This window comes from Rhinolophus sinicus, chromosome X, assembly GCF_036562045.2.
Source record: "Rhinolophus sinicus isolate RSC01 chromosome X, ASM3656204v1, whole genome shotgun sequence".
Taxonomy (NCBI): domain Eukaryota; kingdom Metazoa; phylum Chordata; class Mammalia; order Chiroptera; family Rhinolophidae; genus Rhinolophus; species Rhinolophus sinicus.
This window is the reverse complement of record NC_133768.1, coordinates 13,582,349-13,607,204: the sequence shown is the minus strand read 5'-3', so window position 1 is coordinate 13,607,204 and position 24,856 is coordinate 13,582,349. Positions and strand designations below refer to the sequence as shown.

The 24,856-nt window shown below is 45.1% G+C and overlaps 1 protein-coding gene across 5 annotated transcripts in view; it reads left to right on the top strand.

The window, feature by feature from the left end:
• Positions 1-24,856, top strand: part of RAI2 (retinoic acid induced 2) — a 72,422-nt gene that overhangs the window by 38,451 nt on the left and 9,115 nt on the right. The window contains exon 1 of one of the 5 annotated variants that reach the window (XM_019755379.2): positions 11,153-11,212. The exons of the other annotated variants lie outside the window; for them this stretch is intronic. The gene's annotated coding sequence lies outside the window, so the exon portion shown is untranslated. Of the gene's footprint in view, positions 1-11,152; positions 11,213-24,856 lie in introns of those variants that run through there. 5 annotated transcript variants of the gene reach the window in all.

Genomic DNA, 24,856 nt, shown 5'->3' with positions numbered 1-24,856 from the left:
AGTGTCTTTCCTTATGCTGTATCCTCCTGGTTTATTTCTTGCACCCACCTCAGAGTTTCAAACGAAAGGAAGTGGGTGAGCCTTTAAACCCTGACCTTCATATTTCTATCCACATTATTAGGAGTAAGAATTCTTGTCATTTGTTGAACTGAAGTAATGGCATTAAAATACGTGTAAAATTACTAATCTGCTACTCGTGTATTTCTCAATTATTTGTAGGTTATTAAGACAAATCCTTGCTTCTGCTTCTATGATCATAGCACCCAACTCAAATTTCAAAGGATGTCACTAGCACATCCTTGATTTTTCTCTTGAGAATAAATATTACCCAAGATAAGAAGATAACTGGGAAATATTCACGTGGATTTTGACATGGCCCTAAGGCTATGAAAGAATGTCAGAATCCTAATTAGTCTTTAAATAATCTTTATTGTGGTGGAGAACTTCTGCTTGGTAAAATACCATTTCAATATACTGTTTGTCACTTCATTACTTGCGAGCCACTTGGAGGCATTTTGTAGAATTCAAACCATTTGAGGGGGCGGGGGCGCAGCACACTGTCAGGGAAGTTGCACACAGCCTGGAACAGAGGAGACTTTGAATTCTACCCATAATCTTGCCCCTAAGTAGATACTGGCCTGGGGCAAATCACTCTTTCTGAGCCTTTGTTTCCCAATCTGAAAAATGGGTTGTACTATACTAGGTAGTCTTTGTAAAAGGAAAATTAGAAGGCCATATAGATCTAGTCCCTTGCCTTTCTTTTCTGAAGGGGCAGAGCTAAGGTCTATGGCCAGCTCAATCCACCAGCTCCAGCGGATGCCAGTACCTTCCTTATAAAGCCGCCCTGGGCTGTTTGCTGGCTAAACCGGGTGATTGGGTGGGACCTCCAGGGCTCTCACTAGGAAAACAGAAAATTCCCCTCTATCCTGCAAAATAGGAGACCTTTGCCCTGAAGGAATTTCTAACTTCCGCTCCAGCAGGGGCTTCTCTGGGTGCGCCCCATCCTGCAGACCCACTGAGAAGGTCTCAGTAGCAGCACTTTGAAACCTCTCCCACAGGGCCCCTCAGTTGGATAGCAATTGTCCAAAGACCAATGCGTTTTGGCTCTTGCTTGCCTTGATACTCCCTCCCGGTTCCCAAACACAAAAATATTGCCATTTCCTGGAAAGTGGTTTTGGCTCAAAGCCTGATAGCTATCCCACACTCTTGGGCCAACTTTCCTTGGGGCCTCTGTTCTTTTATTTCATTGAGTGTTTGTTTGGGGGCTGACTGTGCTTCCTCCTTCATTTGTACCTGGGGCAAAGGGCCCCTGGCAGGTGCCCTGGGAGGTGCCCACACCCCCTCACCGCCAGCAACCTCTACTCCACCTCCCCTCCCTCCACCATGCTCAGCAATTGGTCAAAACTCACAGTACAGCCAGCCCAATCTACTTTGGGTGTCCTTTTTCTTTTTTGCAGTTTAATAGTTTTTTCAGTGTCTCTTTTCTTAAATCAAGGGATAATTAACATAAAATCAAGTGATTCTTAAGTGCTCAGATGAATCAGTTTTGACAACTGTGTACACCTTTTTAACCACCACCTGAAAGAGGCTATAAAACATTCCTATCACCCCAGAAAAATCCTTCCCTCTCCCTCCTCTCCAGAGCAAGTACTTTCTGATTTCTATCATTATACATTTTTTTGGTCTGTTTTTGGACTTTTGCCTCAATGAAATCTTATAGCACATACACTTTTGTACCTGGCTTCTTTCGCTCAACACAGTGTTTTCGAGATTCATCTATGTCATTGCATGTGGCAGGAGTTCACTGATTTTTATTGCTGAGTAGAAGTCTGGTGGTGGGTGTTACACAGCGTGTTTATCCATTCACCTGTTGACAGACATTTGGGTTGTTTCCAGTTTGTGGCTCTTATGACCAGACTGCTATGAACATCTGTGTACAAGTTTTTGTGAGTATATTTTTCATTTCTCTTGAAAAGATACCTAGGAGTGTAATTGCTGAGCCTGAGGGTGGGCCGTTGTTAACGTCACTGGAAACTGCCAGACAGGTCCCTAAAGTGGCTGTAACTTTTTACCAGCAGCACACAAGTTGTCTCACACTCTTGGGCCAACTTTCCTTGAGCATTCCAGTTGCTCCATACCCTCACCAAATTTTGGTGCTACAGTCTTTTTAATTTTAGTTTTTCTAATGGATGTGATATGATGCCTCCTTTTTTTATTTTAAAGGACATTTTTAAGAATTTTCAAGCATGTCAGTCAGTGCCAGCTCAGACGCTGAAAGGGTCCTATGGGAGGGGAAGCCAAGTGTTACATTTTTATCTACGGGAGGTTTCTGATCATCGTCCCTGTCCCTGAAGCAGAGTCCGTCCAGCCCAGAGGGCTGTCTACAGGGCAAGTTCAAAACCAGAACCTCAGAAGGGCCAGCCTGGGCAGGAGAAGGAGGCAGGTCAGAGAGTCAGAGTGGAGAGGGGAGGGGTCTCCTGCATGGGGCACTCAGAATCACACTGCGACAGCCAGTCTCAGGGCAAATTGTGCCACACATGCAAGGAAAATGAAAATCTGACATGTAAGTAGCCAGGAGGTACAGACCAGTTCATAGGCCTGTGCTAGGAGGTCCTAGCTGGCTGTCCTTTCAGCTGCTGTGACCACACATGGTAGGAAAGTTCCACTCAACACAGATAGTGACAACATTTGCAAGGCAGAATTTTGCTACCTTCTAGTTGACATAAGCAACCGGAAATCCTCCAAAACCAGTTGCCAAGAATGGGACCAGTTAGGTGGCAAGCACTGGAACCATCCTCGGGTTCTGGCTACAAGCTTTCCTGGATTTTCCAACTTTGTGTGCAAAATGAGGGGTGCCTCTAAATTATTTTGGCTAATCCATTTATCTTTAATATTGCTAATTTTCCCCATTTTAGTCATCACACTAATTAGCAAGCCACCCATTTCACCACCAAAAGAACATGTCTAATATTCCCTGTGCTCTGTAGCCAAGCCCCAAGCATTGACAGAAATGAAGAGATTACTGGAACTCCGCGGGCTGACTGGGTTACAGCTTCACCTACGTCACGGACCGGAAATGTTCCCACTATAGGTGCTGGTGCCCCTACTGTGTAGAAAGTGTTCTGATCATTTCACTCCGATGGGGCAATGACCCAGAGTCTTTATACAGATCAGTATTTTGGAAAGGAATCCAGAAAGAGGGGAATCATGTTGAACACAAAACAAGAGCTTGCGAGTAGGGAAATGTCAATGGTTGGTAGAAGGGGAGGATACTGTTAAATGGACGGTCTTTTGCCTAGAAAAAATTGCGTGGGGTACCAAGGCAAAGCTGACCCAGACCCCTGAGCCATAGATGATGAGCTCCCCAAAAGGAAAATCCATAGGGACCATTCCTAGAAAGTATCCAGTGTGGCTGGGGAAAGGGCAGAAATCCCAGGCTTCTCTGCTCTGCAAAACAACAAAACATCCACGGGTACAAAGAGAGAAGGGGTGTTGTGGTCCGAGCCGTTCACTCTGGCCAGATGCCAGGCACGCCAGCTCCATGGGTCTGTTTGCCTGTGTTGTGCCAGGGCCGTGCTGCTTCTCCGTCCCACACCGCCACTCACTCACATGGACGAGGGCTGCCTGTGGGTCTCCAGTGGGGGAAGGCTGCTGGCAGGCTTGCTTCATCCTGCTCTGTGAAGGCAGCTCCACAACCCCCTGCCCTCTCCCAACCCTGCCAGCTCAATGAATGCCAATGAAATAGACTCTTTCAGTGGCTATATATGCAGGAACCAAGCAAAGAATGGTCTCGAACCCATGTTAATAAATGCATTCAAGTCAGGAAGAACAGCCAAGGGTGTCTATCATTGCTTTTAGTGGAGAAAAGTTAGCATGTGGAAGCTCAGAATTGGGCTCTGAGCACTTGGGCTGCTCCTGTAGTCTGATTGTAAGCTAGTGGGGTTCACAATGCTCTGAAGCTGCAAGTCAGTCTGCCCCTAGCACTCGCTGTGTAGTGTGTCACTTTAAGTAATGCTAGCTGTTGTTACAAACAAATCAAAAGTGTATCATGGCTCAAACGCAATAGAAGTTTGTTCTTCCGTCACTTAAAGCGTAAATGGATGTTCCTGGTGGCTGGTGGTTCTCCCTCAAACCATGATTCAGGCATGCAGGCCCTTCCATCTTGTGGGTCTACTATCTCTAATAGGTGGCTTCCAAAAGGTCCCTGTGCATCAAGCTGAGGGAAGGAGAAAGAGATTAGAGCATCACATAAGAAAGGTTTGTAGGAGCCAGGCTTGGAAGTGGTACATATCACTTCTACCCACACATTGTGTTGGCTAGAAGTCAGGCACATGGCCACCCCTAACTGCAAGGGAGGCTGGGAAATGTAGTGCAGGCAGAAGAGGAAATGGGTATGGTGAACAGTCAGCCAGACAGCAACAGATGAAATATATACCTGAGAAGGCTGGAAGTGAAGCCCTGCCTGGGACACAAGCTGGTCCAGAGGTGTAGGAAGGGAGAGTTGCGCTTCAAGAAGAAAGAAGAGCACCTGTGTCCTTCAGGGGCCAGCGATGGCTGGCTGCAGTGGTAATGGTGAAGGGGTAAGCACAGAGCTGGGCCTACTCCTGGTGCAGAAGGAGGCCAAGGAATTCTAGGTTCTGGTCAGAGGTGAGAAGTCAATTCCCCCTTCTCCTTCCCTTCCTGTCCTTCCCCATCTGCCGGCACACGTGATGCTAGGAACCTTTGCCCTCTCTTTTCCTCACCTCCTCCAGACCTGCCTTCCCTGCGCTGAACATTGTAGAAAACTCTTTCTCTCCCACCCATTCCCTGGGGAGTCACAGCTCAGTTCCTGGAAAAAAAAGAAAAAAAACACCAACAAACCAATTCACACCAAGGCGGCCTGATCTGCTGGGGTTGCTGAGAAACTGAGATAAGAAAATGAATGTAAAATACCTAGCAGGGTGCCTGACACATAATAACTAAATCTTAGTAAATAGTTTATTGATATCATCTTGTGAGTGTGTGTGAGAGAGAGGGAGAGAGAAAAGGGGGAGCTGGCACAGCCCTGCCAATGAATCTCCTTTCTCTTCTTTCCAACCTAATGGTCTCAGTACTGCGTCATGATCTCCTGTAGTTCATCAGGGCCAATGAACACATCAAAATTGTGGTTGAGTTGGCAGTCCTTTGGGGCACAAGGTTCATTGTTGAGGGGTAACTTTTAACACCCTTTGGAAGAGCTAGACACCCCTCTAATGTTCACAGCACCCCGTCTCGCCCTCAAGCCCTCCCCAGCCCTGGGCTCCAGCCACCCATCCTGCTGGCCAGTTCCCACACCTTTCCTCCTGTGCCCTTCCTCCTGTGCTTCTGGAAACCTCCCTCCATTCTACCATTTCCTCTGCTGAAATCCTACTCAAGTGGCCAGGCTCACTTCACATGTCACCTCCAGGAATAAGGGTTTAGTGGCTGGAACTCAGAGGTGGAGCAGGTGAGGACAAAGGAGAATCACCATGAATCTTGGTTGGGGATCTGCTTCGAGTGTTAGAGGGGCAACAGGTGGCCTCCTTCCTACTCACCCTCTGTGGGGTGTTTGTATGTGTGTCTGTAAACACATTTCAGGAGAACGCTCCCCTCCACAAAGAAAATAGGAAATAACACCTATATTCTTCATTGTCAACTAGCTAGATGTTACACAGCAGCTTTTTCCTTCCCCCATCTCAACCTTGTGTTGTTTATGCTGTATTAGCTGCAACCACCATACTCGCTTTAAGATAATAAATACAGTGAATTCATCAGACTTCAAAAGGCTCACCAACCCTAAGATTCTTCCAAGTGTGGTGTTCTGCTTTTGAGAGTGCTCGCCTCCAGGCAGAGGGGTGCTTCTGACAAAGCAATTTCAGAAAGCAGGCTCCCTGTTTAAAAAATGAGCGCTCTCCACCCTCTTCGTCCTGCATTGTCTGTGTACTTCTTGGGTCAAGGTTGCTGTTGTTGTTATTATTATTATTATTATTGTAGGTGGTATGCAGCTGATGAAATGAAGTGGTGTTTATTTATTGTTTTTCGGTCCATGAGTTGGAATACAAAATCACCAGAAGAGAAACTCCCTCTGTGACTCATCCCAGGAACATCTTGCATTCCAGCCAACACAAATATGATTCAAAGAACTTTCTCGAGGGCTCCAGTTATATTCTAGCAAAGGAACGCATTAGCCAAGCTGCCCATCTCTGGACCGTTTTGCTTTTGGAAAGACAGCCATGCCTGGTCTCCTGATGTGCCTGGCTTTTTACAGGATCTCGAGGTGCACTTCTTGTGAGCTGATTCCTTTGTAGCTTGGCGATGATCATAATAGAGTGTCTTCTTCACAGTGGTCATAGAAAGTGTCACCTGTTGGGGAAACACCTGGTTTGGGGTTGTGGTGGTCTGAATTGCTGACGTGTGAGTCTTCATGTAATAAATAAGCACTGGAACTTGCCAGGGCATGGCTGGTATAAAGCAGACATGGTTGGTGCTCTGCCCCTGTGTCCCATCAGACTGGCCTCTATGTTCCAAAGACTGCTTAAAGCCAATACCTGTGATGCTCCCTGGGCCTTTTTTTGATCTCAGTAGCACACTAGACCCACATGCTGGGCTAGCTGGAAGTGCCAAGGAATGAACACATCTTCCAGGAGCAGCCCTTGACCAGTGACGGATGAGGATAAACATGCCAACGCCAAGGCGTGTGTTCTCCATTCTCTCCCAGCATGCCCCAGTGGAATTGAGCCCCAGTTGCCAGCAGTGGTAACTTACTTGATAAATTGGCTTCCTTCCTTTCCCAGTCTCACTGCCTCATTCCTCTACTGCTATTTTCTGGGATCTTCTCCCAAATAAACTACTTTCAATCAAGTCAATCTGTTTGTGGGGGAACCCAAACTAAGATAATGAACCAGTTGGGTCCACCAAAAACCAACAGCTTCCCCCTTTCACCCTCCTCACCATGTCTCCCACTATTGGTCATGGTCATTAAGTTTCCGTTCTGGCTGTAGTACTGCAATAGCATGTTGTGCATTGGGGGCAGGGGGCGGGAGAGAGCTGTCCTTTGAGAACCCCTAACTTCTGCACAGAAACCTAGTACGATGGAAACCAGAGTTGCAGTAAGTAGCCAGTTCAGTAACAGGGTAAGTAAGGACCATGAAGTAAGGACAATTCCAGATACTGCTAAAATCTCCAGACCCAGGAGGCACAGACTCACAAGGTGGCATGTGAACAGTCAGTATTTGTGGATTGAGTTTATAAAGGAATGAAGCATTGACTCACATTAATTTCCTCTCTTAGCTCCGAGTGCTTAAAGGTTGAGGCTATATCCCACCCCCTTTGTGAACATCAAGTGCTTTTAAATGGAACCAGCAAAATGGTCATGGCTGTAGGCTCTTGTCTATATGGAGAGATTTCAAGACATATTAGGAAGGGCCCTCCTCATGATTGGTATCTGAAATCCCTCAATTAGAGTTTCATTTCTTTGTCCATAGCTTTATCACTGACTGAACTATGTTTATTTTACCAATAAAGGAAAGAATCTTGAACTTGTCAGTCATAGACCGCAGTGAGAATGAGTTTATCCGCTTCTTTATGGAAAACTCAATTTTGATGGGGAAAACCCAATTCTGACTACCCAAGAAGGGGTGAGAGGTAGACAGAAATGAAGATCAGGAACCAAAAGAAGATAAATCTATGTTTTTTTTTCCCTAGCACTGACAGCACAACCAAGTCACAAGTGAATGTGCTTGGTGGCTTTAAAAGCATGGACCTATGTAATTTTACTAACCATCGTCAGCCCAATAAATTTTAATTTAAGAAAAGACGAAAATAAGTAATAGGCGAAACTGTGTGATATATATATATATATATATATATATATATATATATATATATATATATACACACACACACACACACACACACACACACACACACACACACATATAGGAACTCAACTTTCTAAGAATCTAGATCTATTTTAAAATAAAATCTTATTAAAATTGAAAAAAAAAAAAGCATGGGCGCTTTCCCCAAATTTGTATGACCTTCCTAATGTACCTCTAGTACTGGTGAACAATTTCATGTTTCCCCCACGTTCTCATTCTACTAAGAAGCTGCAGTCCCCACCTCTCGTCCACCACGCTATGCAGTAACCAAGCTGTTGTAGCTCAGCAGCGTCCCCTTGTGGCCAGCTGAATAACACTCATTCAATGCTTTCCTCAGAGCTTTCCTCAGTTTCTCTGTTTTATCTCTTCCATTTGAGCAGCTTCTTTCTTGTTTGGACCTACACATACTTTTTAATCTTCTCCCCCTTTCCTGCAACCCTTGCCCAGTTATCTTAGAAAATCTCTTTGCTGTCTCTCTCCTTCTTGTTCTTACCCTCTTCCTCTTTTCCACCCCTCCCTTGTTTTTGTTCCTCTTGTGAGTGAGAAAATTGATGCTAATCCTGCTCCTAAGCAGGAGAGGAGAGCGATTTGGGCCCTTGTGTCAGCAACCAGAAGGAAAACAGTAGAACCTGAAGTGATTCTATACAGCATAGGCAATCAGCAGTAACTTCAGAACCTCGCAAGTGCTTGTGGGGGTGGAAAATACTTGTCCTCCCTCCCTTAGAAGTTCTGTCTGGTCTAATCAAATTAACATGAGACAGATTAACATGATAAGATCACCAAATTTGTTACATATGTGCATATGTGGGTTCACTAAGAATATGGGACCCCAGGATACATTGGCAGTTGAGGCTTACAAGCCATTCTCGACTAAGGAGAGGGAGGCAGCTCTGGGACTTCAAAGGGAAAGCAGGCAATTCACAGGTGGATGAGAAGGAGCAAATATTTGGTAAACAAATTCTTGCTGGGCCACCCAGAAACAATGGGACACAGAGGGGCGTCTAACAAACAGACTCTCTTGGTTCCTCCCTGTCTGCCACACTTAGTTCCTCTGTGCTGAGGTGAATATGCTAAGGTTCCCTTCTGAAGCAGGTTTTGCCACCTGATTCTTCTAGGCAGGTGAGGGGGAGGTAAAACAAACAAACAAACAATAACAAAAAACACCTCTTTTTGAGCTGGTTGGGCTTTCATTATTTTCAGCATGAAATATCTGTATGCCAGGGTGGGTGGCACATTCTGGGGACACTCAGTTCTGGACCCCTACATGCTCATGAGTCTATATTCAAGATACAAAAGGCTCTGGCCACCTCTTTTTTTCTCCCCCAGCCTTTCAGCCTGGGGGAAATAGATTTTTGTATTTATTTATTTAATTGTTTTCCCACTGTCTTTTATTTCCAGTAGTGCAACAATGTGGCTTTCTATTTTCATTGCAAATGTTCAATATTTCAGCTAAGTTGGGGGTTAAGTGAGTTTTTGTGGAAACCTCACCATCAGGTGTAACATTAATTCTATGGTAAATGCCTTCCCAGTTCCTAGCAGCAGATTTTAAAATGTACCTTTGGACAAACAGGGTTTTAACTTGGAGGGTGAATGTATGAACCTACTGGGAGCATTTGTAGTGTTACTTACGATGCTCAGACGAAATACAGGCAGTGGATCTGATAATAATGACAGTGACTGGTGATGAGATGACAGTGATGATGATGGTGGTGATGGTGATGGTGATGATGGTGGCCATGTTTTATTGAGCACTTTCCATGCGCCAGGCACTGTGCCAAGTATTTTTCATAGATTATTTCCTACAATTGTTACAACCACCCTAGGACATTTTTAAATTCCCTATTTGTGGCACACAGAGAAACTGAGGCTTAGAACCAACTTACCCAAGGTCACATAGCTAGCAAAGGTAGGCAGAGCTGAAATTTGAACCTAGGCCTGTTTGAGTTCAAAGCTTGTACTTCTGACCACTCTCAGGGGGGGCTCAGTGACCACGGTGAGACTGGCGCTGTTTCCATGCCAGGGGTTGGTGAAGGGCTCAGATGCATTAGGAGAAAGGGAAAATCTGAACTCCAGTCCTTTGTACTTTACAAATCTACACCCCTTCCTTCCAGTGACCCCTTAGAGGGTCTATTTCTGGCACACTAGTCTCTGGAAAATGTCCTGCTAATGACACGGGATTATAAACAGCCCTTTTCCCAGAACAAAAATTTAACCTTTGTATCTCAATCTAATTAGAAGTATTTTCTCTTCCAGAGGCAGGTTCTCCCACTTTGTTCCATATTTAAGAGGTTTCATGCCAGGAAAATCTCTAAAAACCATAGCTTTTTGAGATAGACCCTGGCCTGGGACCTTAAACATGTCTGCACAGAATGGCTGTCCCAGCAGCTGCACCTGAGGGTATCTGCGTGTCCAGCTGAATGCTGTGGGACCTTGGCTGGAGTTGGGGACAGGCACTCACTGACTCTCACAGCCCACAGTCCAGGTGATTGTCCCCTGCCACCAGAAGCAGTTCTTCACGATTTTCTCCTGTGATTCTGAGGTGTGCCTCTCACGTTCTACCAAGGTTCACCAAGACCTGAGGAGGGCATTGCTTTCCTCTTAGTTTCAGAGGCAACCCTCTCTGGGAAACAGCATTTCTTCCTTACTTTAGAGAGGTCTTTGCAATAACTATTGTCTCTTCCCTTTGCTATCTAGGGACGGGCATTCTTCTTTAGAGACTTACTCCTTTACCTCTGCAAGAAATATGGGCCTTAAAGGAGCCCTGTTAGAAGCACATAACCCTGGGAGAATATCAATTGGTTAATAATTTGGGAAGTGAGCCGAGAAAGGAGGCAATGAGCCTGTGGAGAAAATAGTGCCAGGGTGGAAGAATAGGAAATTCATGCCTGGCACACAGTAGGTGCTCAGATAGCTTTTGAAGGAATAAATGAATGGGTGTGAACCTAGTTCCCTATTCCAGCCCTGCACACAGGCCTGCAACGCCCAGGGCTGCCATAGGTCCTTTGTGGGCAGGCTGGAGGTTACCCGGAATGTGAAATGTGATCAGAAATGCAAAGACAGCTGACACGCTCCACCTGGGCAAGAAAGGAGGCAGGGAAACCTTCTTGTGCCTTCCCCAACCAGTCTCCCAAACCCCTCTTGTGCTCTGGTGGAACCCAGCGAAAGCCACCGACAGAAAACCAGGCCTGTGAGCTGTTGGCTCTAGTTGTGAAGTTCTCCCTGTGCTCTTTGGATTTTTCCAGCTTTAATATCTCTCTTTTCAACCAGGTTTCCACAAATTGTTTACTTGGCAAGGCCCAGCCCTAACCTGAGATGCTGCAGGGACCACATAGTAGGTACGTTTGGCATATAGTAGGTTCTTTGCCAGTGCTCTGATGTCTTCTGATCACAGACACTGCTCTGCTATGGGAAGTTGAGTCCCAAGAGAGACAAACCATGGTCTAACTGAAGCTGGAGGGTGAGGTCTTCTTACCTTCCTTTCAGCCTTTACTCCCCCTGATGTTGTTTAAAGATGAACGCGAACTGCCAGAAGAACCCACCTCGTTTCTCCAACCTCTCCATGTTCACCGTTTCTGGCCCCTCCCTCCAAGCTGCTCACCTCATCCCCCTGTGGCCTGGAATTGGGAGGACAAGGAGTGGTGTTTTCTCAGTGGTCATAGGAGTGGCCCAGCAAGACCCCCCACAGCCCTTCCCTTCCTCCATTTCTCCCTGAATGCTCATACTTCCCCATCCTTCATGGCCCACACAATTCCTCGAAGGCCAGGTTTAACTCCTTCTCAGCAGATACTACTCACTCCTGGGAGGCATGAATTGACTTTCCACCCCAACATGAGAATGAAGCAGTACCCCGTGTCACAGAAAGAGAAACTGAGTCCCCGGGATAGAAAATGACTTCCCCACTGTAATGAAAAGCTCACGCGTGTGTGTCTTGAGTCTCATCTCTTCTATTTCAATCATTTGTCAATTAGGTATCACAAACTCAGGTTTATTTCATCTTTTTTTATCAAGCTCCCCCGCCCCCTGCAAATTCTATTGACATTTTGATGGTTGAATCAGACCATCCCGCACACTGGTGTTCAGTGTGGTTACAATAGAGATGTAACAAGGGATCCCTTAGACTCAAGTGAAATTTGAAACCAAAGCCATGGGTGAGGGCCTGAGCTTTTGAAGGAGCACAGGTCTGGGAGTCCTCTGAGCCTCACTCAACCTCTGAACCTCAGTTTCCTGGTCTGCGAAATGGGAGGGGTAAACTAGGCCAGTGACCCCATGGCTTTTTCAAGCAGGGGGACTCTGGAACTCTCACTGGGCCTTGAGAGCATCGTCTTTCCAGCTGAGTTGCAACTTTTTCATTCTTGCACACCTATCAGAAAAAAATTTTGGATCTTGGTTTCCGGAAAAATGGCGGCGTGAGGTGAGCCTCTGTAAAGCTCCCCTGGAATTTACAACGAATCGAACAACAAAAACTCCACAAAGGACTCCCTGCACAGCAGACAGGCAAGACGAAGAGGCCCACTACTGAAATCACCTACAGGTGGGAGATTCGCGCGAGTGGGGGAGGAGGAAAGGGAGAAGTGCAGAGACGGAGCCGCGCGGGCGCAGGACGCAGACCTAGCTCAGTGCGCCGAGCTCGCTGCTTCCCGGAACTACCGCAGCTACGGGAGAGGGAAGAACTCGGACTGCTAGGGCTCCGCCAGGGCTCCACAGGGCTGAGGGGACAGCATATAACACGGCTGAACCCAACGCTCACGGCAGAGACCTCAGAGAAAAGACTGAGGGAAGAAGGCTGAAAACGGTGGTTTAAGCCCGCACTGCCGAGCAGAGAACGGAGCCTTAGGCACTGAGACTAGCCGCCCCCTCCCTCCCAGAGCTCGCCCGGCCCCCACCTGCCTGGTGCTAGAAGCGAAACAGTAGCAGTGTCAGATCAAAACAACAGAAAATTTGCTGTTCTGAGAACTGTGGGCCACAGACACAAATTCACAGCCCAACTAGTTCCAGCAAAGGGAGGGAGCTGTGGAAGCAGGACCGGCTGTGGTGGTGGTGCCGCCATTGCTCTGGGCCACCTCTCACAACTTACCCTGCCCCTGACCCCACCTATCTGGGCGGATCCCTGCAGGAGTAAACAGAACTGCTGAAACATACGGGCTCTGAATCAGGAGCTGGAAGAGCTTTGGAACATCAAAAGCTCTCCGCATACCCACATGGACACTGCACCCTGTGACCTAGACAAACTATTAACAGAGGAGAAGCCCATCTCCCAGGGAATCCCCCCATTGTGTGAGAAGCTGGAATAGTGCAGAGAAAACATAGCACTACCGTGTGGGAGAAGAAAAATAAGTTGCAGTTGGAGAAATAATAAAACATTCTACCAACAAGTACTGGAAAACAAAAGAAAGACCGCTTCCTATCAACCTGTTGCAGAAGTCACTCCTGTAGATGTCTAGGAAGAGAAATAGTAAACCAGTAATCGCCATGAATAACCAAGGCAACAAGATAGCTCAGAAAGAAAGTGAAAAATCTCCAGAGAAGGCACTTAAAGATACAGAAATATGTGACTTAAATGACAGAGAATTCAAGATTGCAGTTCTGAAAAAACTCAACGAGATACAAGAAAACACAGATAGGCAGTTAAATGAACTCAGAAACTCAATTAAAGAACAGCATGAGCATTTTACGAAAGAGATTGAAATTTTAAAAAAGAACCAACTAGAATTTCTGGAGATTAAGACCTCAATAGAAGAAATTAAGAATGAAATAACCAGCTTAGGTAGTAGAGTTGACCAGATGGAGGAAAGAATCAGTGACATCGAAGATAGAAACCTGGAAATGACACAGATAGAAGAAGAAAGAGACTTGAGACTTAAAAGAAATGAAAGAACTCTACAAGAACTTTCTGACTCCATCAGAAAGAGCAATATAAGAATAATGGGCATACCAGAAGGAGAAGAAAGAGAGAAGGAACAGAGAATATATTCAAACAAATTGTCGATGAGAACTTCCCAAATTTGTGGACAGAACTGGACCCTCGAATCCAAGAAGCAAATAGAACACCTAGTTACCTCAATCCCAACAGGCCTTCTCCAAGGCACATTGTATTGAAGCTGTCTAAAATCAACGACAAAGAAAGAATCCTCAAGGCAGCCAGGGAAAAGAAGGCGGTAACTTACAAAGGAAAGCCCATTAGATTATCATCAGATTTTTCAGCAGAAACTCTACAAGCCAGGAGGAGTGGAACCAAATATTCAAACTATTGAAAGAGAGAAATCATGAGCCAAGAATAATATATCCAGCAAAGATATCCTTTAGATATGAAGGAGGAATAAAGACCTTTCCAGACATACAGAAGCTGAGGAATTTTCTAATACACGACCTGCACTACAAGAAATACTAAAGGAGGCTATTCGACCACCATCAACAGGGACAATTTGTGGCAACCAAACTCAAAAAGGGGAGAGTAAAGGCCTGAACGGAATATGGGAATGGAGAAAGTAAGCGTGCTGAAGAAAATGGAATACTCTAAATATCAAACTTTCTTTTACATAAACTTAAGGGTAACCACTCAAAATAAATCCAGAACTGAAATATATACTGAAATAAAAGAAGAAACAGAGGAAACATCATAGAATACCACCACACAGAAATAATAGACAACAACAAAAGGCAAAGAAACAATGGAGACACAGCCTTACCAGAAAACTAAAGATAGAATGACAGGAAATCCTCACATATCAATAATCACCCTAAATGTAAATGGACTGAACTCACCAATAAAAAGGCACAGAGTAGCAGATTGGATCAAAAACTAAACCCAACCATATGCTGTCTCCAAGAGACACATCTCAGCTACAAGGACAAGCATAGACTCAAAGTGAAAGGGTGGAAATTGACACTCCAAGCAAATGGTACCCAGAGAAAATCAGGTGTAGCCATAATGATATCAGATGAAACAGACTTCAAGGTGAAAAAGATAACAAGAGACAAAGATGGACATTTCATAATGGTGAAGGGGACTGTACAACAAGAAGACATAACAGTCATCAATATTTATGCCCCCAATCAGGGAGCACCGAAATACACCAAGCAACTACTAACAGAACTAAAGGGAAAAATTGACCAAAACACAATTATACTAGGGGACCTAAATACATCATTGACAGCTATGGATAGATCATCCAAACAGAAAATAAATAACGAAATAGTAGCCCTAAATGACACATTAGAGGAAATGGACATAATTGACATTTATAGAGCACTTCATCCTAAAACATCAGACTATACATTCTTTTCTAGTGTACATGGAACATTCTCAAGGATAGACCATATATTGGGACATAAAATCAGTCTCAACAAATTTAAGAAGATTGAAATCATACCATGCATATTCTCCGATCACAAGGCTTTGAAATTGGATATCAACTGTAAAAAGAAAGCGGGAAAAAACACAAATACATGGAGATTAAACAACATACTTTTAAAGAAGGACTGGGTCAAAGAAGAAATTAGAGGAGAGATCAAAAGATACATAGAAACAAATCACAATGAAAATACATCCTACCAAAATTTTTGGGATGCAGCGAAAGCAGTTTTAAGAGCGAAATTTATCTCATTACAGGCCTATCTCAAGAAACAAGAAAACTCCCAAATAAATAACCTCATGTTACACCTTAAAGAACTAGAAAAAGAAGAACAAGTAAAACCCAAGGTCAGCAGAAGAAAGGAAATAACAAAAATTAGAGCAGAACTAAATGAAATAGAGAACAAAAAGACAATAGAAAAAATTAATGTGACAAAGAGCTGGTTCTTTGAAAAGATTAACAAAATTGACAAACCCTTGGCTAGACTTACTAAGATAAAAAGAGAAGACACTGATTAACAAAATCAGAAACGTAAAAGGGAAGTTATCACGGACACCACAGAAATACAAAGGATCATCCAAGAATACTATGAAGGACTATATGCCACCAAATTCAACAACCTAGAAGAAATGGACAAGTTCTTAGAAACATATAGCCTTCAAGGCTGAACCATGAAGAACTGGAAAATCTAAACAGACCGATCACCAATGTAAATTGAATCAGTCATCCAAAACCTTCCCAAAAGCAAAAGTCCGGGACCAGATGGCTTCACTAGTGAATTCTACCAAACCTTCAAAGAGGATCTAATACCAATTCTGCACAAACTCTTCCAAAAATTGAAGAAGAGACAGTACTCCCTAACTCATTTTATGAGGCCAACATTACCCTGATACCAAAACCTGGTAAGGACAGCACAAAAAAGAAAACTACAGACCAATATCTCTAATGAATACCGATGCAAAAATCCTAAATAAAATTCTAGCAAATCGAATACAACAATGCATTAAAAGATTATTCATCACGACCAAGTGGGGTTCATCCCGGGGCACAAGGATGGTTCAACATCATAAATCCATCAATGTGATACATCACATAAACAAAATAAAGGACAAAAATCATATGATTATATCAATTGATGCAGAAAAAGCATTTGACAAGATACAACATCCATTTATGATTAAAACACTTAATAAAATGGGTATAGAAGGAAAATACCTTAACATAATAAAGGCCATATATGACAAGCCCTCTGCTAATCTCATAATTAATGGAGAAAAACTGAAGCCCTTTGCTCTACGTTCAGGAACACGACAGGGATGTCCCCTATCACCTCTGCTTTTCAACATAGTGTTGGAAGTCCTTGCCAGAGCAATCAGGCAAGAGAAAGAAATAAAAGGCATCCAAACTTGGAATGAAGAAGTTGAATTATCACTCTTTGCAGATGACATGATGCTATATATGGAAAACCCTAAAGACTCCACCAAAAAGCTATTAGAAACAATCATGAATGCAGTAAAGTTGCTGGCTACAAAATCAACGCACAAAAGTCCATTGCCTTCCTATATACTAACAATGAAATCTCAGAAAAAGAAATACAAAAAACAATTCCTTTTGCAATTGCAGCAAAAAGAATAAAATACCTAGGAATAAACTTAACCAAGGATGTGAAAGACCTATATGCTGAAAACTATAAGACATTTTTGAAAGAAATTGAAGAAGACACAAAGAAATGGAAAGACATTCCGTGCTCATGGATTGGAAGAATCAACATAGTTAAAATGGCCATATTACCCAAAGCAATATACAGATTCAATGCAATCCCCATCAAAATCCCAATGGCATATTTTAAAGAAATAGAACAAAAATCATCAGATTTGTTTGGAACCACAAAAGACCCCGAATAGCCAAAGCAATCTTAAGAAAAAGAACAATAATGGAGGTATCACACTTCCTGACTTTGGCTTGTACTACAGGGCTACAATAATCAAAACAGCATGGTATTGGCAGAAAAACAGACACATAGACCAATGGAATAGAATTGAGAACCCAGAAATAAAACCACATAAATATGGACAGATAATTTTTGACAAAGAAGCTAAAAACATACAATGGAGCAAAGACAGCCTCTTCAATAAACGGTGCTGGGAGAATTGGATAGCCACGTGCAAAAGAATGAAACTGGACTGCTATTTGTCACCATGTACCAAAGTTAATTCAAAATGGATCAAAGACTTAAGCATAAGACCTGACACAATAAACTGCATAGAAATAAACATAGGTACTAAACTTATGGACCTTGGGTTCAAAGAGCATTTTATGAACTTGACTCCAAAGGCAATGGAAGTAAAAGCTAAAATAAACGAATGGGACTACATGAAACTTAAAAGCTTCTGCACAGCAAAAGAAACCATTGACAAAATAAAGAGGCCACCAACTGAATGGGAGAAGATTTTTGCAAACAGTGCCTCCGATAAGGGCTAGTATCCAGAATATACAAGGAACTCATGCAACTCAACAACAAAAAAACAAACAACCCAATTGAAAAATGGGCAGAGGACTTGAAGAGACATTTCTCCAAAGAGGACATACAAATGGCAAATAGACATATGAAAAAATGCTCAACATCACTAATCATCAGAGAAATGCAAATCAAAACCACAATGAGATATCACCTCACCCCAGTCAGAATGGCTATCATCAACAAGACAAATAGTAACAAATGTTGGAGAGGCTGTGGAGAAAAAGGAACCCTCATACACTGTTGGTGGGAATGCAGACTGGTGCAGCCGTTATGGAAGGCAGTGTGGAGGTTCCTCAAAAAATTTCGAATAGAATTGCCATATGACCCAGCAATCCCTCTCCTGGGTATCTACCCAAAAATCTGAAAACATTTAGAGATAAAGACACGTGTGCTCCAATGTTCATTGCAGCTTTGTTTACGGTGGCCAAGACATGGAAACAACCAAAATGTCCTTCGATAGATGAATGGATAAAGAAGTTGTGGTATATATACACAATGGAATACTATTCAGCGGTAAGAAAAGATGATATAGGAACATTTGTGACAACATGGATGGATCTTGAGAGTGTAATGCTGAGCGAAATAAGTCAGACAGAAAAAGCAGAGAACCATGTGATTTCACTGATATGTGGTATATAAACCAAAAACAACAAAAGAACAAGACAAACAAATGAGAAACAGAAACTCATAGACACAGACAATAGTTTAGTGGTTGCCAGAGGGTAAGGGGGGCGGGGGGTGGGGGGTGGGAGATGAGGGTAAGGGGGATCGAATATATGGTGATGGAAGGAGAACTGACTCTGGGTGATGAACACACAATGGGATTTATAGATGATGTAATAGATAATTGTACACCTGAAAGCTATGTAATTTTACTAACAATTGTCACCCCAATAAATTTAATTTAAAAAAAGAAAAAATTTTGAACACCCCTCTCCACACACACACATTATTAACTTATGTCTTCCTATATTTATTACATATGCTATAAAATAAGAAAAATAGGCATAAAAAGGATGAGGCAATAACATGAACGTAACTAAGTCTTATGGCATCCCCGGGATGACCTCACCTTGCTCTCTGGGAAGACCTTGGCGTACCCTGGTTTTGATGGCCAGTTTACGATTTTAGGGCCCACCGCTTCCTCTGCCTGACTCGCCCACCTCTTCCCTTTTTCACCAATATCCCATCAAAGCTAAGATTTGCACTCTGTCTTCTCTGGCAGACTTCCCCGCAGCACTGTCCATCTTCAGGAAGGTGATGCTCGTAAACCACATGGATGGTAAACCACGTGGCCACCATTGGATGGAAGGAGAACTGACTCTGGGTGATGAACACACAATGGGATTTATAAATGATGTATTACAGAATTGTACACCTGAAACCTATGTAACTTTACTAACAATTGTCACCCCAATAAATTTAAAAAAAAATAAATGAAGTAAGACATGAAGTAAGACATGAGGAAACGTATTTCCAAAGCTAACCTGGGTGGTCAGATTACTTTGGAGGGTTGTGGGCATATAGATCTCTGGATGTAAAAGGCAGTCAGCCCTAAGGTGGGTGCCTATTTTGTGTATTCTTCATATTTGAAACAATTTGCGAAGACCTTTATGTGGTAATTATGTTCACAGCTTCAGTAGAAAGTCCCTGTGCTGATGTTTAAAGCTCAGAAAATTTAATCGCTGGGGCAAGTAATTGACCATTATTACACCCTATGGGGAAAGCAAAACCATTTTTTACCCAGTTCGAATTACCTCTTAGATATTTAGTGCATATCAGGTCCTGAATGGTGAAACCATATCCATGTTGTATTAAAGGGTGGAAATTATGCTTTGCTCATTTGGTTGGTGATTTTTATACAGAATTCAGTCAGTCATCGAGTGGGCAGCTGAAATACTGGATTGAAAGCAGAACATAGACTCAGAATAGTGTGTCAATGGAAGAGAGCAGGATTCTTAGCAGAGGTTTCTGGGACGTTAGCCTTGCAAGAGGGAGAGACATCTCATGTTGTCCTGGTGGGGGGGTGGGGGTGACATGGGGAGACACTGGGAGACTGGGTGAGGGATTTCGGGGTTGATGGCTTTCCTCTTTTCTGTGAAGCAAGAAGCAAGGTCAGCCACAAATAAGAAAGTTGGCTGATCAACTGCCTTGTTCTCTGGCCGTTGGATGGAGGGTTCCCAACTTGACTACACATTACAATCACCCAGGGAAGTTTGCAAAACCCCAATGACCTGGCTGTACCCCAGACCAATTAAATCCCAGTCTTGGTGGGGGGACCCAGGCATCAGTACTTTTGAAAGATCTCAAGCAATCCTAAGGGGCAACCAAGTTTGAGAACCGGCTAAGCCAGCACTTGTCAGACTGTAATGTGCACACAAATAGCTGGGAGCTTGTTGACATGCAGATTCTGATTCAGGAGGTGTGGGTGGGACCTGAGAATCCATATGTTTAGCCAGCTCCCTGGAGATGTGGCTGTTGCTACTTTAGGGACCCCACTTGGAGCCACAAGGACACAGACAGTCCAGTTTTGACCTGAAATAATTGATAACTGCCTATAGGCTCCCCAAAAAGCAAAGCTCTTGAGTTGGGAAACACAAATCTTCAGAGAATTACCAGGATATATTTTTTAAAAATGAATGTTTTAGAGCAGTGATGTCCAAACTTTTTTCAACGTTTTTCACCAAAGGCCATATGTGGTAAAATATACAAACAGCCAGGCCACTCGAGGTGAAGTACGTATTGCCTCACCTGGTTTAGTTAAATAAAGTAAATATATTTTTGGAATTTGCTGTGGGCCAATAAAAAATGGATCGCGGGCCGCAGTTGGCCCACAGGCTGCAGTTTGGACACCCCTGTTTTAGAGGAAGGAATTTATCTTGATAGAAAAATCTGGATGAGGCTTATTTCAGTGGAAGAGGAAAGCAGGGCACATCTGTAGGCTGTTGGGGCTGCAGGGGGCATCCCCAGGCACAGGGCCAGAAGCAACGGCCCCTGGCTTCAGATACTATGAAGTAACCTCAGCCCGTGCTACCTCAGTACCCACCCCTAAAACATTTGCTAGGAGTGCTTGGCACTGTGGACCACGGACCTTGTGGTCTTCTTGATAGTTGTTTCTGTGGTGAAAATACTTTCAATTCACAAAATAAAATCAAGCCTCTGTCCAGAAGGTCATCTGGGCATCTAAGAGAGGCTCCCAACGTGCCCCAGGGTTTTTGTCCAAATTCTTGGCTCAGAAACTAGGTTTTGTCTGAGGTGGTCTCAGAGACCCTGCCCTGGCTCGGTGTGGCGTTCACAGTCACATTCTGAACTTCCTTCAGTTTCAGTTGCTGCAGGCCCTTGAGGGGGGCCCCATAGAATCATTTAGGATGTGGCTGAGGGCATTAGGGGTGAGGGTTTTAGGTTATGTGTGTGTGTGAGAGAGAGAGAGAGAGAGAGAGAGAGAGAGAGAGAGAGAGAGAGAGAGACTGTGTCAAATACCCACAATGAGGAGGTAGATGGACTCTAGGACCTGGAGAATAGTCTAAATTATCTGAGTGTTCATGTATATTCTACTTTTTAAATTAACACATAAATTTAACCTCATTATAAAACTGTCAGTCTGTATGGAGGCCCCTTGGGCAAAATGAGTACTTTGTGTAATGCTCTGGAAGCCGGAGACCTGGCCTGGGAGACAGGCACGGCTGGCAGTGGTGCCCAGCAGGGCACAGAAGTGCAGAGGGTCACTGACTGGAGTTAGGCCCCAGGTCTGCTTCTTCAAGAACGTAACTCCTTATAAGGAAAACAGCACACATGCCGCTTTGCTTTGGTTTTCTTTTTCTGGGTGTGTCAGAGAAACACGGGAACCCAGGAGAAATTCATTCACACATCACCCCCGTTAGACTTTTCACTGTCCACAAAGTGATTTTGCATCTGCTGTCTCCTTGCAGGCTCCCACTGGCTGGTGAAGCTGGGTGGCTGCCTTGTTACCCTCCATGGTGCCTATGGGGCCTGACCCTCTGTTCTTTCCACAGTGAGAGTGTGGTGACCTGTGAAATAACTGACCTTGGGCAAGTTTTAGTCAGCCTTTCTAGGCCACAGTCTCCTCATCTGTAAAAGGGTCAGGAAGAGGACAGAGATGTAAGCTTTAACACCCCTTCAGCTTTGACCTGCCGTGATTCTATAAATGCTGGGCCTGCAATAAGAGGCTGGGCATGAGAACACGAGACTCAGAAAGGTCTAGATACTCATTCATGTGCTCCTTCATTCATTCTGAAAGTATTTACTGAGCACCTGCTATTCACAGGTATGGATGTAAAGATGAGCTGATGAGACAGTTCTTCCGTCCTAAAGAAACAAATAAGTAGGCAATCCCAGTATGAGGGGATGGTGAGGATTAGACAAGGGTAAATTGGGGTCTGGGGGAGATCTCAGAGGAGGAGACCCTGAAGTCTAACAGGTGAGCAGGAATTGATTGGGTGAGGGCAGAGGCCCAAGAGGTCTCCCGACAAGGGACCGATCCTGGGAGAAGCAGCCCCAGGACGTGTAGATCTTCATGATCATGATGGTAACATTAGGAGTTCAGACACCAAGTCTGTGACCCCACAGGTCTCTGAGCCCAACAACTGCCTCAGGCAGTCCGTCTCTATTTCTCCATCTGCTCTGGGCCCTGAGACTTTTTCTCAGAATCTCCATCTGGAAGGCAAGTGGCCTACACTGGGCTGGACCCCAGCCCCCCAACCCCCAGCCTCCAAGTCCAGCAACTGCCCAAGGGCCGAGAGAGAGGGTGTCCTGTGACCAGCAGGTCCAGATTGCCCACTTCCCATTGGCCAGACTGTCTTGTTTACCCACGTACCACAACCCCAGTGATAATGGGTCTGGGGAATGGATGGGTGACTTCATTTAAATTCATTTGCCAACAATGTTTAAAAAACTCAAACCAGTGTTCCTGTCACCTCTGAAGAAATCACTGCTCCCTCTGCTTCAGCAGTAGTTGTTGGCTCCTGTGACACTCCTTGATTTGAACCATTCTCAGCGCACCCCTCACCCCACCTCACCCCACACTAATTAGCATGGAGGAGACAGGCCTCGTCTTTCTCTCCAGGCCTTATCTGACTTCATAGCTCATCCTGGGGGACAAAGACTTGCCCTTTGAGCCCTCATCTCATGAGCTGGTTGTTATTCTCAGGGCATCGCTGGGGCTTCAAGCATTGGCTCCTGCAGCAGCGACGCCCACTCTGCCCACACTAGACACACTCAAGCCCCCAGCTGCTGTCCCTGAGTGGGGTGCCTGCTGCTGGGGTGAACAGCAGGGGGAGGAGGAGCAGGGAGAAAGAGGGAAAGAGCCTCTCTGGGAGGCCGGAGGATGCATGACAAAGGTAGGCTCCTATTTCCTTTGCTGATTCCACCCCAGCTCTCTGCCTGGTGCCTGGTGGGGAGCTGGGGCTCGGTCCTCGCGCTGCAGAGAAAAGGCAGTCTGATCAGCCTGGCGATTCCCCAGGGAAGAGGCTGGAGTGCTCGTGAGGCCTGCCTTGGCTGAGTCATCAGGCAGGTCCAAAGCCGTCAAGTGGGAGGAGGCAGAGGTGAGATTTTGGCTCTCTGCCACTGAGATGCTGCACGCTGCTCACCTCCACTGCATCACAGCCTGTCCTGCATCCCATCTAGCCCTGGCCCATTCCAGAGAATTGAGGCCCCAGCAGGGGATCTGATGGCCTCCTTGGAACTCCTGGGTCCTGATGTGTCCTCCCACCCATGTGACGTCTGTCTCAGGAAGGCAGGATTGGGTGGGTGGGTAACTGGAGGTAGGCTGAGAGGATGGAGGCCTCCTAGCTGTCCAGTAACAGAACCATAGCCACTTTGGGCTATACTCCCCAAGGATAGGAGCTCTGGTGACCCTTCAGCTATTTCCCTGGTAAGAGGGGCAGAGGAGGTCCCTGTGGAGAAAAGAGAATGAGCAAACAGTTCAGTGATTTTTCTGGAAAGGACCTGGCCACCACTGTTAAAAACGTGTTATGCTCAATTGCTCTCTCGCGGACAGCTCTACAGGCACCTGCACTTGGTGTTGAAGGGGAGGCTGTAGGGGCCACTCTTGCCAAAAAACGAAATGCATGGAGGGGTGTGGCCCTCACAGCTCCCACAAGGGTGACCGTGAACTCTAATCCCAACCTCAATGATTCCTGTGGAGTCAGTTTTCTCATCAATAAAATAAGTATAATTCTTGGACCCTCCGGTAGGGTTGTTTTGAGGATTAAATGAGGTAATGCATGGAAAATTCTCAGCAGAGGGCCTAGCACATAGCAAATGCTCAACGAGTTTTAGCTCTGGCTATGTGTGGGAGGTGCAGTGGCCTGTGGGAAGCACCCTGCCCTGGAGAGGTCCCCTCCTTACACTAAGCAAGAAGGTTCCGGGGGAGTAGCAGGCCTAAAACCAGGGCCAGGCAGGGAGAGGAGTGAGGTTTTGCAGGAATTGATGAGAGCTGGCACCTGAGCAGAAGGTGTGTGTCAGGAGCAGAGGGAGGAGGCATTGAGAAGTCTGCTGTCTCTCCCTTGGGGAAGGGTGGTGGTCAAGGAGGCAGAGAGGGAGGGAGGCCGCCATGTCTGGAAGGGAAGACAGGTGCAGTCCATTATGAGAAAGCAGTTTCGCTACTGGATAATGCTAAACCCACAGGAAGCACAGCACATGGCTTCGCCCAGTGACTTGCCATACAGGCCAACAGAAGCCACCTCAGATGGGTGACCATGGGTGCCTTCTCTGACCGTTGCTGCCGTCGTCCTCACCAGCCCCAACCCAGCTTCCTTGCATCCTTTCCTCCTCCATGAGAGTTGTGGCCACTCAGAGGGATAGGGCAGACCTTTCTGGAGGAGGCCTTAGGTTCTCAGGGCCTTCACAGGGCTGCCAGTAAGTGGCCAGCAAAACTTTGTCCCACTGATGTTGCTGCCTCTCCTGGCATAATTTTTATGCCTTCTCATGCTAGCAAATCTCTGTCTGGGCAAAGACCTGTGCCCCACTAGACTGTAATCTCCATGAAAGCAGGAACCTTTTCTGTCTGATTCATGACAGCATCTCCAGCTGCCAGCATTCAGCAAATTGTTTGGTTGGATGTGTGAATGGTGTTTTGGAGGGATGGT